Below are 21,698 nucleotides of genomic sequence, written 5' to 3'. Positions count from 1 at the left end.
CAGTCACATACTCCTGTATATAGTCTGTACTGTCACCTATATTATATACAGTCACATACTACTGTATATAGTCTGTACTGTCACCTATAATATGATATACAGTCACATACTCCTGTATATAGTCTTTACTGTCACCTATAATATTATATACAGTCACATACTCCTGTATAAAGTCTGTACTGTCACCTATAATATTATATACAGTCACATACTCCTGTATGTAGTCTGTACTGTCACTTATAATATTATATACAGACACATACTCCTGTATATAGTCTGTACTGTCACCTATAATATTATATACAGTCACATACTCCTGTATATAGTCTGTACTGTCACCTATATTATATACAGTCACATACTCCTGTATATAGTCTGTACTGTGACTTATATTATATCCAGTCACATACTCCTGTATATAGTCTGTACTGTCACTTATAATATTATATACAGTCACCTACTCCTGTATATAGTCTGTACTGTCACCTATATTATACACAGTCACATACTCCTGTATATAGTCTGCACTGTCACTTATATTATATACAGTCACATACTCCTGTATATAGTCTGTACTGTCACTTATATTATATCCAGTCACATACTCCTGTATATAGTCTGTACTGTCACTTATAATATTATATACAGTCACCTACTCCTGTATATAGTCTGTACTGTCACCTATATTATATACAGTCACATACTCCTGTATATAGTCTGTACTGTCACTTATATTATATACAGTCACATACTCCTGTATATAGTCTGTACTGTCACTTTTAATATTATATACAGTCACATACTCCTGTATATAGTCTGTACTGTCACTTATACTATATACAGTCACATACTCCTGTATATAGTCTGTACTGTCACTTTTAATATTATATACAGTCACCTACTCCTGTATATAGTCTGTACTGTCACCTATAATATTATATACAGTCACATACTCCTGTATATAGTCTGTACTGTCACCTATAATAATATATACAGTCACATACTCCTGTATATAGTCTGTACTGTCACATATATTATATACAGTCACATACTCCTGTATATAGTCTGAACTGTCACCTATAATATTATATACAGTCACATAATCCTGTATATAGTCTGTACTGTCACCTATAATATTATATACAGTCACATATTCCTGTATATAGTCTGTACTGTCACTTATATTATATACAGTCACCTACTCCTGTATATAGTATGTACTGTCACTTATATTATATACAGTCACCTACTCCTGTATATAGTCTGTACTGTCACTGATAATATTATATACAGTCACGTACTCCTGTATATAGTCTGTTCTGTCACCTATAATATTATATACAGTCACATACTCCTGTATATAGTCTGTACTGTCACTTATATTATATACAGTCACATACTCCTGTATATAGTCTGTACTGTCACCTCTAATATTATATACAGTCACATACTCCTGTATATAGTCTGTACTGTCACCTATAATATTATATACAGTCACCTACTCCTGTTTATAGTCTGTTCTGTCACCTATAATATTATATACAGTCACATACTCCTGTATATAGTCTGTACTGTCACTTATATTATATACAGTCACATACTCCTGTATATAGTATGTACTGTCACCTATAATATTATATACAGTCAACTACTCCTGTATATAGTCTGTACTGTCACCTATAATATTATATACAGTCACATATTCCTGTATATAGTCTGTACTGTCCCCTATAATATTATATACAGTCACATACTCCTGTATATAGTCTGTACTGTCACTTATAATATTATATACAGTCACATACTCCTGTATATAGTCTGTACTGTCACCTATAATATTATATACAGTCACATACTCCTGTATATAGTCTGTACTGTCACTTATAATATTAAATACAGTCACATACTCCTGTATAAAGTCTGTACTGTCACCTATAATATTATATACAGTCACATACTCCTGTATATAGTCTGTACTGTCACCCATAATATTATATACAGTCACATACTCCTGTATATAGTCTGTACTGTCACCTATATTATATACAGTCACATACTCCAGTTTTTAGTCTGTACTGTCACCTATAATATTATATACAGTCACATACTCCTGTATATAGTCTGTTCTGTCACCTATAATATTATATACAGTCACATACTCCTGTATATAGTCTGTACTGTCACCTATGTTATATACAGTCACATACTACTGTATATAGTCTGTACTGTCACCTATAATATTATATACAGTCACATACTCCTGTATATAGTCTGTACTGTCACCTATAATATTATATACAGTCACATACTCCTGTATAAAGTCTGTACTGTCACCTATAATATTATATACAGTCACATACTCCTGTATATAGTCTGTACTGTCACTTGTAATATTATATACAGTCACATACTCCTGTATATAGTCTGTACTGTCACTTATAATATTATATACAGTCACATACTCCTGTATATAGTCTGTACTGTCACTTATATTATATACAGTCACATACTCCTGTATATAGTCTGTACTGTGACTTATATTATATCCAGTCACATACTCCTGTATATAGTCTATACTGTCACTTATAATATTATATACAGTCACCTACTCCTGTATATAGTCTGTACTGTCACCTATAATATTATATACAGTCACATACTCCTGTATATAGTCTGTACTGTCACTTATAATATTATATACAGTCACCTACTCCTGTATATAGTCTGTACTGTCACCTATATTATACACAGTCACATACTCCTGTATATAGTCTGTACTGTCACTTATATTATATACAGACACATACTCCTGTATATAGTCTGTACTGTCACTTATATTATATCCAGTCACATACTCCTGTATATAGTCTGTACTGTCACTTATAATATTATATACAGTCACCTACTCCTGTATATAGTCTGTACTGTCACTTATATTATATACAGTCACATACTCCTGTATATAGTCTGTACTGTCACTTTTAATATTATATACAGTCACATACTCCTGTATATAGTCTGTACTGTCACTTATATTATATACAGTCACATACTCCTGTATATAGTCTGTACTGTCACTTTTAATATTATATACAGTCACCTACTCCTGTATATAGTCTGTACTGTCACTTATATTATATACAGTCACATACTCCTGCATATAGTCTGTACTGTCACCTCTAATATTATATACAGTCACATACTCCTGTATATAGTCTGTACTGTCACCTATAATATTATATACAGTCACCTACTCCTGTATATAGTCTGTACTGTCACCTATAATATTATATACAGTCACATACTCCTGTATATAATCTGTACTGTCACCTATAATATTATATACAGTCACATACTCCTGTATATAGTCTGTACTGTCACTTATAATATTATATACAGTCACATACTCCTGTATATAATCTGTACTGTCACCTATAATATTATATACAGTCACATACTCCTGTATATAGTCTGTACTGTCACTTATAATATTAAATACAGTCACATACTCCTGTATAAAGTCTGTACTGTCAAATATAATATTATATACAGTCACATACTCCAGTTTTTAGTCTGTACTGTCACCTATAATATTATATACAGTCACATACTCCTGTATATAGTCTGTTCTGTCACCTATAATATTATATACAGTCACATACTCCTGTATATAGTCTGTACTGTCACCTATGTTATATACAGTCACATACTACTGTATTTAGTCTGTACTGTCACCTATAATATTATATACAGTCACATACTCCTGTATATAGTCTGTACTGTCACCTATAATATTATATACAGTCACATACTCCTGTATAAAGTCTGTACTGTCACCTATAATATTATATACAGTCACATACTCCTGTATATAGTCTGTACTGTCACTTGTAATATTATATACAGTCACATACTCCTGTATATAGTCTGTACTGTCACTTATAATATTATATACAGTCACATACTCCTGTATATAGTCTGTACTGTCACTTATATTATATACAGTCACATACTCCTGTATATAGTCTGTACTGTGACTTATATTATATCCAGTCACATACTCCTGTATATAGTCTGTACCGTCACTTATAATATTATATACAGTCACCTACTCCTGTATATAGTCTGTACTGTCACCTATAATATTATATACAGTCACATACTCCTGTATATAGTCTGTACTGTCACTTATAATATTATATACAGTCACCTACTCCTGTATATAGTCTGTACTGTCACCTATATTATACACAGTCACATACTCCTGTATATAGTCTGTACTGTCACTTATATTATATATAGACACATACTCCTGTATATAGTCTGTACTGTCACTTATATTATATCCAGTCACATACTCCTGTATATAGTCTGTACTGTCACTTCTAATATTATATACAGTCACCTACTCCTGTATATAGTCTGTACTGTCACTTATATTATATACAGTCACATACTCCTGTATATAGTCTGTACTGTCACTTTTAATATTATATACAGTCACATACTCCTGTATATAGTCTGTACTGTCACTTATATTATATACAGTCACATACTCCTGTATATAGTCTGTACTGTCACTTTTAATATTATATACAGTCACCTACTCCTGTATATAGTCTGTACTGTCACCTATAATATTATATACAGTCACATACTCCTGTATATAGTCTGTACTGTCACTTATAATATTAAAAACAGTCACATACTCCTGTATAAAGTCTGTACTGTCAAATATAATATTATATACAGTCACATACTCCAGTTTATAGTCTGTACTGTCACCTATAATATTATATACAGTCACATACTCCTGTATATAGTCTGTTCTGTCACCTATAATATTATATACAGTCACATACTCCCGTATATAGTCTGTACTGTCACCTATATTATATGCAGTCACATACTACTGTATATAGTCTGTACTGTCACCTATAATATTATATACAGTCACATACTCCTGTATATAGTCTTTACTGTCACCTATAATATTATATACAGTCACATACTCCTGTATAAAGTCTGTACTGTCACCTATAATATTATATACAGTCACATACTCCTGTATGTAGTCTGTACTGTCACTTATAATATTATATACAGTCACATACTCCTGTATATAGTCTGTACTGTCACCTATAATATTATATACAGTCACATACTCCTGTATATAGTCTGTACTGTCACCTATAATATTATATACAGTCACATACTCCTGTATATAGTCTGTACTGTGACTTATATTATATCCAGTCACATACTCCTGTATATAGTCTGTACTGTCACTTATAATATTATATACAGTCACCTACTCCTGTATATAGTCTGTACTGTCACCTATATTATACACAGTCACATACTCCTGTATATAGTCTGTACTGTCACTTATATTATATACAGTCACATACTCCTGTATATAATCTGTACTGTCACTTATATTATATCCTGTCACATACTCCTGTATATAGTCTGTACTGTCACTTATAATATTATATACAGTCACCTACTCCTGTATATAGTCTGTACTGTCACCTATATTATATACAGTCACATACTCCTGTATATAGTCTGTACTGTCACTTATATTATATACAGTCACATACTCCTGTATATAGTCTGTACTGTCACTTTTAATATTATATACAGTCACATACTCCTGAATATAGTCTGTACTGTCACTTATATTATATACAGTCACATACTCCTGTATATAGTCTGTACTGTCACTTTTAATATTATATACAGTCACCTACTCCTGTATATAGTCTGTACTGTCACCTATAATATTATATACAGTCACATACTCCTGTATATAGTCTGTACTGTCACCTATAATATTATATACAGTCACATACTCCTGTATATAGTCTGTACTGTCACTTATATTATATACAGTCACATACTCCTGTATATAGTCTGTACTGTCACTTATATTATATCTAGTCACATACTCCTGTATATAGTCTGTACTGTCACTTATAATATTATATACAGTCACCTACTCCTGTATATAGTCTGTACTGTCACCTATAATATTATATACAGTCACATACTCCTGTATATAGTCTGTACTGTCACTTATATTATATACAGTCACATACTCCTGTATATAGTCTGTACTGTCACTTTTAATATTATATACAGTCACATACTCCTGTATATAGTCTGTACTGTCACCTATAATATTATATACAGTCACCTACTCCTGTATATAGTCTGTACTGTCACCTATATTATATACAGTCACATACTCCTGTATATAGTCTGTACTGTCACTTATATTATATACATTCACATACTCCTGTATATAGTCTGTACTGTCACTTTTAATATTATATACAGTCACATACTCCTGTATATAGTCTGTACTGTCACCTATAATATTATATACAGTCACATACTCCTGTATATAGTCTGTACTGTCACCTATAATATTATATACAGTCACATACTCCTGTATATAGTCTGTACTGTCCCCTTTAATATTATATAAAGTCACATACTCCTGTATATAGTCAGTACTGTCACCTATATTATATACAGTCACATACTCCTGTATATAGTCTGTACTGTCACCTATAATAATATATACAGTCACATACTCCTGTATATAGTCTGTACTGTCACATATATTATATACAGTCACATACTCCTGTATATAGTCTGTACTGTCACCTATAATATTATATACAGTCACATACTCCTGTATATAGTCTGTACTGTCACCTATAATATTATATACAGTCACATATTCCTGTATATAGTCTGTACTGTCACTTATATTATATACAGTCACCTACTCCTGTATATAGTATGTACTGTCACTTATATTATATACAGTCACCTACTCCTGTATATAGTCTGTACTGTCACTGATAATATTATATACAGTCACGTACTCACGTATAGTCTGTTCTGTCACCTATAATATTATATACAGTCACATACTCCTGTATATAGTCTGTACTGTCACTTATATTATATACAGTCACATACTCCTGTATATAGTCTGTACTGTCACCTCTAATATTATATACAGTCACATACTCCTGTATATAGTCTGTACTGTCACCTATAATATTATATACAGTCACCTACTCCTGTTTATAGTCTGTTCTGTCACCTATAATATTATATACAGTCACATACTCCTGTATATAGTCTGTACTGTCACTTATATTATATACATTCACATACTCCTGTATATAGTCTGTACTGTCACCTATAATATTATATACAGTCACCTACTCCTGTATATAGCCTGTACTGTCACCTATAATATTATATACAGTCACATACTCCTGTATATAATCTGTACTGTCACCTATAATATTATATACAGTCACATACTCCTGTATATAGTCTGTACTGTCACTTATAATATTATATACAGTCACATACTCCTGTATATAGTCTGAACTGTCACTTATAATATTATATACAGTCACATACTCCTGTATATAGTCTGAACTGTCACCTATAATATTATATACAGTCACATACTCCTGTATATAGTCTGTACTGTCACTTATAATATTAAATACAGTCACATACTCCTGTATAAAGTCTGTACTGTCAAATATAATATTATATACAGTCACATACTCCAGTTTATAGTCTGTACTGTCACCTATAATATTATATACAGTCACATACTCCTGTATATAGTCTGTACTGTCACTTATAATATTATATACAGTCACATACTCCTGTATATAGTCTGAACTGTCACCTATAATATTATATACAGTCACATACTCCTGTATATAGTCTGTACTGTCACTTATAATATTAAATACAGTCACATACTCCTGTATAAAGTCTGTAATGTCAAATATAATATTATATACAGTCACATACTCCTGTATATAGTCTGTACTGTCACCTATATTATATACAGTCACATACTCCTGTATATAGTCTGTACTGTCACCTATAATATTATATACAGTCACATACTACTGTATATAGTCTGTACTGTCACATATATTATATACAGTCACATACTCCTGTATATAGTCTGTACTGTCACATATAATATTATATACAGTCACATACTCCTGTATATAGTCTGTACTGTCACTTATATTATATACAATCACCTACTCCTGTATATAGTATGTACTGTCACTTATATTATATACAGTCACCTACTCCTGTATATAGTCTGTACTGTCACCTCTAATATTATATACAGTCACATACTCCTGTATATAGTCTGTACTGTCACCTATAATATTAAATACAGTCACCTACTCCTGTTTATAGTCTGTTCTGTCACCTATAATATTATATACAGTCACATACTCCTGAATATAGTCTATACTGTCACTTATATTATATACAGTCACATACTCCTGTATATAGTCTGTACTGTCACCTATAATATTATATACAGTCACCTACTCCTGTATATAGTCTGTACTGTCACCTATAATATTATATACAGTCACATACTCCTGTATATAATCTGTACTGTCACCTATAATATTATATACAGTCACATACTCCTGTATATAGTCTGTACTGTCACTTATAATATTATATACAGTCACATACTCCTGTACATAGTTTGTACTGTCACCTATAATATTATATACAGTTACATACTCCTGTATATAGTCTGTACTGTCACTTATAATATTAAATACAGTGACATACTCCTGTATAAAGTCTGTACTGTCAAATATAATATTATATACAGTCACATACTCCAGTTTATAGTCTGTACTGTCACCTATAATATTATATACAGTCACATACTCCTGTATATAGTCTGTTCTGTCACCTATAATATTATATACAGTCACATACTCCTGTATATAGTCTGTACTGTCACCTATATTATATACAGTCACATACTACTGTATATAGTCTGTACTGTCACCTATAATATGATATACAGTCACATACTCCTGTATATAGTCTTTACTGTCACCTATAATATTATATACCGTCACATACTCCTGTATAAAGTCTGTACTGTCACCTATAATATTATATACAGTCACATACTACTGTATGTAGTCTGTACTGTCACTTATAATATTATATACAGACACATACTCCTGTATATAGTCTGTACTGTCACCTATAATATTATATACAGTCACATACTCCTGTATATAGTCTGTACTGTCACCTATATTATATACAGTCACATACTCCTGTATATAGTCTGTACTGTGACTTATATTATATCCAGTCACATACTCCTGTATATAGTCTGTACTGTCACTTATAATATTATATACAGTCACCTACTCCTGTATATAGTCTGTACTGTCACCTATATTATACACAGTCACATACTCCTGTATATAGTCTGCACTGTCACTTATATTATATACAGTCACATACTCCTGTATATAGTCTGTACTGTCACTTATATTATATCCAGTCACATACTCCTGTATATAGTCTGTACTGTCACTTATAATATTATATACAGTCACCTACTCCTGTATATAGTCTGTACTGTCACCTATATTATATACAGTCACATACTCCTGTATATAGTCTGTACTGTCACTTATATTATATACAGTCACATACTCCTGTATATAGTCTGTACTGTCACTTTTAATATTATATACAGTCACATACTCCTGTATATAGTCTGTACTGTCACTTATACTATATACAGTCACATACTCCTGTATATAGTCTGTACTGTCACTTTTAATATTATATACAGTCACCTACTCCTGTATATAGTCTGTACTGTCACCTATAATATTATATACAGTCACATACTCCTGTATATAGTCTGTACTGTCACCTATAATAATATATACAGTCACATACTCCTGTATATAGTCTGTACTGTCACATATATTATATACAGTCACATACTCCTGTATATAGTCTGAACTGTCACCTATAATATTATATACAGTCACATAATCCTGTATATAGTCTGTACTGTCACCTATAATATTATATACAGTCACATATTCCTGTATATAGTCTGTACTGTCACTTATATTATATACAGTCACCTACTCCTGTATATAGTATGTACTGTCACTTATATTATATACAGTCACCTACTCCTGTATATAGTCTGTACTGTCACTGATAATATTATATACAGTCACGTACTCCTGTATATAGTCTGTTCTGTCACCTATAATATTATATACAGTCACATACTCCTGTATATAGTCTGTACTGTCACTTATATTATATACAGTCACATACTCCTGTATATAGTCTGTACTGTCACCTCTAATATTATATACAGTCACATACTCCTGTATATAGTCTGTACTGTCACCTATAATATTATATACAGTCACCTACTCCTGTTTATAGTCTGTTCTGTCACCTATAATATTATATACAGTCACATACTCCTGTATATAGTCTGTACTGTCACTTATATTATATACAGTCACATACTCCTGTATATAGTCTGTACTGTCACCTATAATATTATATACAGTCACCTACTCCTGTATATAGTCTGTACTGTCACCTATAATATTATATACAGTCACATATTCCTGTATATAGTCTGTACTGTCCCCTATAATATTATATACAGTCACATACTCCTGTATATAGTCTGTACTGTCACCTATAATATTATATACAGTCACATACTCCTGTATACAGTCTGTACTGTCACTTATAATATTATATACAGTCACATACTCCTGTATATAGTCTGTACTGTCACCTATAATATTATATACAGTCACATAATCCTGTATATAGTCTGTACTGTCACTTATAATATTAAATACAGTCACATACTCCTGTATAAAGTCTGTACTGTCACCTATAATATTATATACAGTCACATACTCCTGTATATAGTCTGTACTGTCACCTATAATATTATATATAGTCACATACTCCTGTATATAGTCTGTACTGTCACCTATATTATATACAGTCACATACTCCAGTTTTTAGTCTGTACTGTCACCTATAATATTATATACAGTCACATACTCCTGTATATAGTCTGTTCTGTCACCTATAATATTATATACAGTCACATACTCCTGTATATAGTCTGTACTGTCACCTATGTTATATACAGTCACATACTACTGTATATAGTCTGTACTGTCACCTATAATATTATATACAGTCACATACTCCTGTATATAGTCTGTACTGTCACCTATAATATTATATACAGTCACATACTCCTGTATAAAGTCTGTACTGTCACCTATAATATTATATACAGTCACATACTCCTGTATATAGTCTGTACTGTCACTTGTAATATTATATACAGTCACATACTCCTGTATATAGTCTGTACTGTCACTTATAATATTATATACAGTCACATACTCCTGTATATAGTCTGTACTGTCACTTATATTATATACAGTCACATACTCCTGTATATAGTCTGTACTGTGACTTATATTATATCCAGTCACATACTCCTGTATATAGTCTATACTGTCACTTATAATATTATATACAGTCACCTACTCCTGTATATAGTCTGTACTGTCACCTATAATATTATATACAGTCACATACTCCTGTATATAGTCTGTACTGTCACTTATAATATTATATACAGTCACCTACTCCTGTATATAGTCTGTACTGTCACCTATATTATACACAGTCAAATACTCCTGTATATAGTCTGTACTGTCACTTATATTATATCCAGTCACATACTCCTGTATATAGTCTGTACTGTCACTTATAATATTATATACAGTCACCTACTCCTGTATATAGTCTGTACTGTCACTTATATTATATACAGTCACATACTCCTGTATATAGTCTGTACAGTCACTTTTAATATTATATACAGTCACATACTCCTGTATATAGTCTGTACTGTCACTTATATTATATACAGTCACATACTCCTGTATATAGTCTGTACTGTCACTTTTAATATTATATACAGTCACCTACTCCTGTATATAGTCTGTACTGTCACTTATATTATATACAGTCACATACTCCTGCATATAGTCTGTACTGTCACCTCTAATATTATATACAGTCACATACTCCTGTATATAGTCTGTACTGTCACCTATAATATTATATACAGTCACCTACTCCTGTATATAGTCTGTACTGTCACCTATAATATTATATACAGTCACATACTCCTGTATATAATCTGTACTGTCACCTATAATATTATATACAGTCACATACTCCTGTATATAGTCTGTACTGTCACTTATAATATTATATACAGTCACATACTCCTGTATATAGTCTGTACTGTCACCTATAATATTATATACAGTCACATACTCCTGTATATAGTCTGTACTGTCACTTATAATATTAAATACAGTCACATACTCCTGTATAAAGTCTGTACTGTCAAATATAATATTATATACAGTCACATACTCCAGTTTTTAGTCTGTACTGTCACCTATAATATTATATACAGTCACATACTCCTGTATATAGTCTGTTCTGTCACCTATAATATTATATACAGTCACATACTCCTGTATATAGTCTGTACTGTCACCTATGTTATATACAGTCACATACTACTGTATATAGTCTGTACTGTCACCTATAATATTATATACAGTCACATACTCCTGTATATAGTCTGTACTGTCACCTATAATATTATATACAGTCACATACTCCTGTATAAAGTCTGTACTGTCACCTATAATATTATATACAGTCACATACTCCTGTATATAGTCTGTACTGTCACTTGTAATATTATATACAGTCACATACTCCTGTATATAGTCTGTACTGTCACTTATAATATTATATACAGTCACATACTCCTGTATATAGTCTGTACTGTCACCTATAATATTATATACAGTCACATACTCCTGTATATAGTCTGTACTGTCACCTATATTATATACAGTCACATACTCCTGTATATAGTCTGTACTGTGACTTATATTATATCCAGTCACATACTCCTGTATATAGTCTGTACTGTCACTTATAATATTATATACAGTCACCTACTCCTGTATATAGTCTGTACTGTCACCTATATTATACACAGTCACATACTCCTGTATATAGTCTGCACTGTCACTTATATTATATACAGTCACATACTCCTGTATATAGTCTGTACTGTCACTTATATTATATCCAGTCACATACTCCTGTATATAGTCTGTACTGTCACTTATAATATTATATACAGTCACCTACTCCTGTATATAGTCTGTACTGTCACCTATATTATATACAGTCACATACTCCTGTATATAGTCTGTACTGTCACTTATATTATATACAGTCACATACTCCTGTATATAGTCTGTACTGTCACTTTTAATATTATATACAGTCACCTACTCCTGTATATAGTCTGTACTGTCACTTATATTATATACAGTCACATACTCCTGCATATAGTCTGTACTGTCACCTCTAATATTATATACAGTCACATACTCCTGTATATAGTCTGTACTGTCACCTATAATATTATATACAGTCACCTACTCCTGTATATAGTCTGTACTGTCACCTATAATATTATATACAGTCACATACTCCTGTATATAATCTGTACTGTCACCTATAATATTATATACAGTCACATACTCCTGTATATAGTCTGTACTGTCACTTATAATATTATATACAGTCACATACTCCTGTATATAGTCTGTACTGTCACCTATAATATTATATACAGTCACATACTCCTGTATATAGTCTGTACTGTCACTTATAATATTAAATACAGTCACATACTCCTGTATAAAGTCTGTACTGTCAAATATAATATTATATACAGTCACATACTCCAGTTTTTAGTCTGTACTGTCACCTATAATATTATATACAGTCACATACTCCTGTATATAGTCTGTTCTGTCACCTATAATATTATATACAGTCACATACTCCTGTATATAGTCTGTACTGTCACCTATGTTATATACAGTCACATACTACTGTATATAGTCTGTACTGTCACCTATAATATTATATACAGTCACATACTCCTGTATATAGTCTGTACTGTCACCTATAATATTATATACAGTCACATACTCCTGTATAAAGTCTGTACTGTCACCTATAATATTATATACAGTCACATACTCCTGTATATAGTCTGTACTGTCACTTGTAATATTATATACAGTCACATACTCCTGTATATAGTCTGTACTGTCACTTATAATATTATATACAGTCACATACTCCTGTATATAGTCTGTACTGTCACTTATATTATATACAGTCACATACTCCTGTATATAGTCTGTACTGTGACTTATATTATATCCAGTCACATACTCCTGTATATAGTCTGTACTGTCACTTATAATATTATATACAGTCACCTACTCCTGTATATAGTCTGTACTGTCACCTATAATATTATATACAGTCACATACTCCTGTATATAGTCTGTACTGTCACTTATAATATTATATACAGTCACCTACTCCTGTATATAGTCTGTACTGTCACCTATATTATACACAGTCACATACTCCTGTATATAGTCTGTACTGTCACTTATATTATATCCAGTCACATACTCCTGTATATAGTCTGTACTGTCACTTCTAATATTATATACAGTCACCTACTCCTGTATATAGTCTGTACTGTCACTTATATTATATACAGTCACATACTCCTGTATATAGTCTGTACTGTCACTTTTAATATTATATACAGTCACATACTCCTGTATATAGTCTGTACTGTCACTTATATTATATACAGTCACATACTCCTGTATATAGTCTGTACTGTCACTTTTAATATTATATACAGTCACATACTCCTGTATATAGTCTGTACTGTCACTTTTAATATTATATACAGTCACATACTCCTGTATATAGTCTGTACTGTCACTTATATTATATACAGTCACATACTCCTGTATATAGTCTGTACTGTCACCTATAATATTATATACAGTCACATACTCCTGTATATAGTCTGTACTGTCACTTATAATATTAAAAACAGTCACATACTCCTGTATAAAGTCTGTACTGTCAAATATAATATTATATACAGTCACATACTCCAGTTTATAGTCTGTACTGTCACCTATAATATTATATACAGTCACATACTCCTGTATATAGTCTGTTCTGTCACCTATAATATTATATACAGTCACATACTCCCGTATATAGTCTGTACTGTCACCTATATTATATGCAGTCACATACTACTGTATATAGTCTGTACTGTCACCTATAATATTATATACAGTCACATACTCCTGTATATAGTCTTTACTGTCACCTATAATATTATATACAGTCACATACTCCTGTATAAAGTCTGTACTGTCACCTATAATATTATATACAGTCACATACTCCTGTATGTAGTCTGTACTGTCACTTATAATATTATATACAGTCACATACTCCTGTATATAGTCTGTACTGTCACCTATAATATTATATACAGTCACATACTCCTGTATATAGTCTGTACTGTCACCTATAATATTATATACAGTCACATACTCCTGTATATAGTCTGTACTGTGACTTATATTATATCCAGTCACATACTCCTGTATATATTCTGTACTGTCACTTATAATATTATATACAGTCACCTACTCCTGTATATAGTCTGTACTGTCACCTATATTATACACAGTCACATACTCCTGTATATAGTCTGTACTGTCACTTATATTATATACAGTCACATACTCCTGTATATAATCTGTACTGTCACTTATATTATATCCTGTCACATACTCCTGTATATAGTCTGTACTGTCACTTATAATATTATATACAGTCACCTACTCCTGTATATAGTCTGTACTGTCACTTATATTATATACAGTCACATACTCCTGTATATAGTCTGTACTGTCACTTTTAATATTATATACAGTCACATACTCCTGAATATAGTCTGTACTGTCACTTATATTATATACAGTCACATACTCCTGTATATAGTCTGTACTGTCACTTTTAATATTATATACAGTCACATACTCCTGTATATAGTCTGTACTGTCACCTATAATATTATATACAGTCACATACTCCTGTATATAGTCTGTACTGTCACTTATATTATATACAGTCACATACTCCTGTATATAGTCTGTACTGTCACTTATATTATATCTAGTCACATACTCCTGTATATAGTCTGTACTGTCACTTATAATATTATATACAGTCACATACTCCTGTATATAGTCTGTACTGTCACCTATAATATTATATACAGTCACATACTCCTGTATATAGTCTGTACTGTCACTTATATTATATACAGTCACATACTCCTTTATATAGTCTGTACTGTCACTTATATTATATCCAGTCACATACTCCTGTATATAGTCTGTACTGTCACTTATTATATTATATACAGTCACCTACTCCTGTATATAGTCTGTACTGTCACCTATATTATATACAGTCACATACTCCTGTATATAGTCTGTACTGTCACTTATATTATATACAGTCACATACTCCTGTATATAGTCTGTACTGTCACTTTTAATATTATATACAGTCACATACTCCTGTATATAGTCTGTACTGTCACTTATAATATTATATACAGTCACCTACTCCTGTATATAGTCTGTACTGTCACCTATATTATACACAGTCACATACTCCTGTATATAGTCTGTACTGTCACTTATATTATATACAGACACATACTCCTGTATATAGTCTGTACTGTCACTTATATTATATCCAGTCACATACTCCTGTATATAGTCTGTACTGTCACTTCTAATATTATATACAGTCACCTACTCCTGTATATAGTCTGTACTGTCACTTATATTATATACAGTCACATACTCCTGTATATAGTCTGTACTGTCACTTTTAATATTATATACAGTCACATACTCCTGTATATAGTCTGTACTGTCACTTATATTATATACAGTCACATACTCCTGTATATAGTCTGTACTGTCACTTTTAATATTATATACAGTCACATACTCCTGTATATAGTCTGTACTGTCACTTTTAATATTATATACAGTCACATACTCCTGTATATAGTCTGTACTGTCACTTATATTATATACAGTCACATACTCCTGTATATAGTCTGTACTGTCACCTATAATATTATATACAGTCACATACTCCTGTATATAGTCTGTACTGTCACTTATAATATTAAAAACAGTCACATACTCCTGTATAAAGTCTGTACTGTCAAATATAATATTATATACAGTCACATACTCCAGTTTATAGTCTGTACTGTCACCTATAATATTATATACAGTCACATACTCCTGTATATAGTCTGTTCTGTCACCTATAATATTATATACAGTCACATACTCCCGTATATAGTCTGTACTGTCACCTATATTATATGCAGTCACATACTACTGTATATAGTCTGTACTGTCACCTATAATATTATATACAGTCACATACTCCTGTATATAGTCTTTACTGTCACCTATAATATTATATACAGTCACATACTCCTGTATAAAGTCTGTACTGTCACCTATAATATTATATACAGTCACATACTCCTGTATGTAGTCTGTACTGTCACTTATAATATTATATACAGTCACATACTCCTGTATATAGTCTGTACTGTCACCTATAATATTATATACAGTCACATACTCCTGTATATAGTCTGTACTGTCACCTATAATATTATATACAGTCACATACTCCTGTATATAGTCTGTACTGTGACTTATATTATATCCAGTCACATACTCCTGTATATATTCTGTACTGTCACTTATATTATTATATACAGTCACCTACTCCTGTATATAGTCTGTACTGTCACCTATATTATACACAGTCACATACTCCTGTATATAGTCTGTACTGTCACTTATATTATATACAGTCACATACTCCTGTATATAATCTGTACTGTCACTTATATTATATCCTGTCACATACTCCTGTATATAGTCTGTACTGTCACTTATAATATTATATACAGTCACCTACTCCTGTATATAGTCTGTACTGTCACTTATATTATATACAGTCACATACTCCTGTATATAGTCTGTACTGTCACTTTTAATATTATATACAGTCACATACTCCTGAATATAGTCTGTACTGTCACTTATATTATATACAGTCACATACTCCTGTATATAGTCTGTACTGTCACTTTTAATATTATATACAGTCACATACTCCTGTATATAGTCTGTACTGTCACCTATAATATTATATACAGTCACATACTCCTGTATATAGTCTGTACTGTCACTTATATTATATACAGTCACATACTCCTGTATATAGTCTGTACTGTCACTTATATTATATCTAGTCACATACTCCTGTATATAGTCTGTACTGTCACTTATAATATTATATACAGTCACATACTCCTGTATATAGTCTGTACTGTCACCTATAATATTATATACAGTCACATACTCCTGTATATAGTCTGTACTGTCACTTATATTATATACAGTCACATACTCCTTTATATAGTCTGTACTGTCACTTATATTATATCCAGTCACATACTCCTGTATATAGTCTGTACTGTCACTTATTATATTATATACAGTCACCTACTCCTGTATATAGTCTGTACTGTCACCTATATTATATACAGTCACATACTCCTGTATATAGTCTGTACTGTCACTTATATTATATACAGTCACATACTCCTGTATATAGTCTGTACTGTCACTTTTAATATTATATACAGTCACATACTCCTGTATATAGTCTGTACTGTCACCTATAATATTATATACAGTCACCTACTCCTGTATATAGTCTGTACTGTCACCTATATTATATACAGTCACATACTCCTGTATATAGTCTGTACTGTCACTTATATTATATACAGTCATATACTCCTGTATATAGTCTGTACTGTCACTTTTAATATTATATACAGTCACATACTCCTGTATATAGTCTGTACTGTCACCTATAATATTATATACAGTCACATACTCCTGTATATAGTCTGTACTGTCACCTATAATATTATATACAGTCACATACTCCTGTATATAGTCTGTACTATCCCCTTTAATATTATATAAAGTCACATACTCCTGTATATAGTCAGTACTGTCACCTATATTATATACAGTCACATACTCCTGTATATAGTCTGTACTGTCACCTATAATAATATATACAGTCACATACTCCTGTATATAGTCTGTACTGTCACATATATTATATACAGTCACATACTCCTGTATATAGTCTGTACTGTCACCTATAATATTATATACAGTCACATACTCCTGTATATAGTCTGTACTGTCACCTATAATATTATATACAGTCACATATTCCTGTATATAGTCTGTACTGTCACTTATATTATATACAGTCACCTACTCCTGTATATAGTATGTACTGTCACTTATATTATATACAGTCACCTACTCCTGTATATAGTCTGTACTGTCACTGATAATATTATATACAGTCACGTACTCACGTATAGTCTGTTCTGTCACCTATAATATTATATACAGTCACATACTCCTGTATATAGTCTGTACTGTCACTTATATTATATACAGTCACATACTCCTGTATATAGTCTGTACTGTCACCTCTAATATTATATACAGTCACATACTCCTGTATATAGTCTGTACTGTCACCTATAATATTATATACAGTCACCTACTCCTGTTTATAGTCTGTTCTGTCACCTATAATATTATATACAGTCACATACTCCTGTATATAGTCTGTGTCACGGAGCAAAGGTATACGTCTTCCTCCGGAAGGTCTTTTGAATCAACACGGACGCAAGAGGTCGGGAGACAACAGCAATTTATTGTAATCCACAAAGTTAGTAGCCGGCGGCGGTCACATCAACCGTAATAACAATAAGTCCACAGAAGTCACAACTCAATGATAGCTTTGGTTCCTTGGTCCTGTAACTAAATCCTGGCTCTCTTCAGAGCTGTGCACAGGCCGGCTAACACATACTAACTGCTAGCTACATCTATATACTAAACTGTTACTTCCTATATCTGGAGGTGGGAAGGGCTGAGTCACAGATCCTTCCCCCCTCACCTATGCCAAGGAGAGCAGACTCCCTGTCTCTTTTGAACAATGCACAGTCCAACATCTTCTTGGAGACACTGATCAGATTATCTCCACCCATTGTCCTCACTAGTTAGAGGTATTTGCATACAATGTGCTAACACACTAGACCCTAATCAGCCAACTACACACTGATGTTTACAACAGGTTAGAGAATACATTCCACATGAAATATATATTACACATTGCCTATTGCCGGACTCTAACCATCCCGTGACAACCCCTCCCCCTCTCAAAACATGTGCATGACACAATTGGCCTACACAGGTAAATTGGGGAATGCACATCAGTCTCTATAGCTCATATGTCCTCCTGCCGGGATAACCCATCCGCGTTCTGGTGTTGGCTCCCTCGGCGGTACTGAATGGTAAAGTTGTAGGGTTGAAGGGCTGGCATCTGTCAGAAAATCCGGTGGATCCATGTTGGCTTCTCCCTGAGCTTGGCTTCGGGTCACTGCTTCCACAAAGTGGCACTGTAGATTTCCAACATCGTTGCCTAACAGAACATCGGCCGGCAGCCCGCTCATCACACCAATTGTGCATCGTTTTGGTCCATAACCATAGTCGAGTTCCACGGTAGCTTTAGGAATACGTTTCCGAGTACCCCCTGCCAACTTGATAGAAATGCCAGGGCCCTCCTCTAGGGCCTCGGGTCGCACAACTCGGGGGTCCGCTACCGTTAGGAAAGCTCCCGAGTCCCGGAATCCAACAACTGTTCGGCCATCCAGTAGGACCTCCTGCAAGTGCTTCCGCTGAAGGTTTGCGGGATGTGTGGCGGAGGGCTGAATCCCATAGACCCCTGGAGGTGGAACAGATGGGTCATTCATGGAGTCATCTGGAAATGGGGCCAAACTTTCTGTCCTAGGGGTGGTTCCCAGGTAGTGAATAGGCTGGGATGCCACGGTGGCCCGTGCCCCCATGTTAGCAGGGCAACTAGCTTGCAAATGTCCAGGCCGCCCGCACCCAAAACATCTGCGCTCTAGCATTCTTCCAGTGGGTCGTTGTCTAGGGACAGGGTTGTTCATAGCTGGAGGCCGATGGGCTGGGGCAGGGGTAGAGGGGGAATTGTAATCCTGAGGCCGGACACGAAAGGTGGGTGGCTGGCTGAAGGGTGTCTGGCGGACTGTGGTAGTTTTCCGCTCCTCTGCAAACAACCTCTTCCACTGCGGCTTGATGGTCAGGCCCTCATCTGCAAGGGAAGCAGCTTGCTCCACTGTGGCTGGGTTCCGTTCCAGCACCCACTCACGGATCTCAGCGGGGCACTGGGAAAAGAACTGTTCCTTAAGTATGACTTGGAGGATCTTATCGACTGTGACAGCCTCCTCTCCTTCTAGCCAGCGCTTGCATGCTTGCTTCAACTTGTGGGCGAACATGTGGAAGGAGCTTCCCCCATTGTAAGACAAAGAGCGGAACTGAACTCGGTAGGTCTCTGGAGTGACTGCATAATACTTCTGCACCGCTCTTTTAATGGCCTCATAGTCCCGCTGATCACTAGGGTCCATGGCTCTGAGAGCTTCCGCAGCCCCATCTCGTAGGTGCCCCACCAGATACCGGACCCAATCCTTCTCTGGGACTTCCATCAGGCGGCACTGGTGTTCGAAGTCCTGAAAATATCCATCAACATCCCCA

This window comes from Leptodactylus fuscus, chromosome 6 (assembly GCF_031893055.1).
Source record: "Leptodactylus fuscus isolate aLepFus1 chromosome 6, aLepFus1.hap2, whole genome shotgun sequence".
NCBI classification, from domain to species: Eukaryota; Metazoa; Chordata; class Amphibia; order Anura; family Leptodactylidae; genus Leptodactylus; species Leptodactylus fuscus.
Note: the sequence above shows the minus strand (reverse complement) of the source record.